Source organism: Bison bison, unplaced genomic scaffold (assembly GCF_000754665.1).
Source record: "Bison bison bison isolate TAMUID 2011002044 unplaced genomic scaffold, Bison_UMD1.0 scf7180017859162, whole genome shotgun sequence".
Classification (NCBI taxonomy): domain Eukaryota; kingdom Metazoa; phylum Chordata; class Mammalia; order Artiodactyla; family Bovidae; genus Bison; species Bison bison.
The window spans coordinates 1-625 of record NW_011489734.1 but is presented as its reverse complement, the minus strand read 5'-3'; positions in this window follow the sequence as shown (position 1 = coordinate 625).

Below are 625 nucleotides of genomic sequence, written 5' to 3'. Positions count from 1 at the left end.
CCGCAATTAGACCAAATCCAAAACACGCTCGCCACTTCTAACTTGTGGTTGTGTGTGCTTGGACCAGGGAGAGGGAAGTGCGTGGTCTGAGGATTCCGCGAGGGCAAATCAGGTGGGGCGGGCCTTTGAAACCGCTGCCTGAGGAGCCCTCAGTCCATGGGGACGTGGGCCGGCCTCTGGAAATGGTGGGCGAGGGTACGGCTGGACCCGGGGTGGAGAGGAGGCCAAGTTCCTGTAGAGAAGAGCAGAGACCCGAAGGAGAAAGAGGCACAGATTGCCTGCTGCACTGGGGACTTGTTCCACACACGTAAGAAGGAGACCCGGGAGGGCCCTGGGCCAGTGCTGCCCAGGCTCGGCCCATCGGCCCGCACGCTGTCTCCACGAGGGTGGCACACACTGGCATGATGCGAAACACAACGCAAGATGTGCTAAGCTAGGCTGTCCGTGCAAAACCACAGGCACGCGAGGAGAGACAGGGTGTGAGCGTGGCAGACGTCCAGGCATTTCCAGCCTCCTCGGCAGGGCAGAAAGGCGAGGGAGGCGCAGGTGTGGGTGTACGTGTGCGTCCCTCTGCCGGAGTGTGCCTGTGAGGGAGGGAAGAGGGAGGAAGCAAGGACGGTGGGCT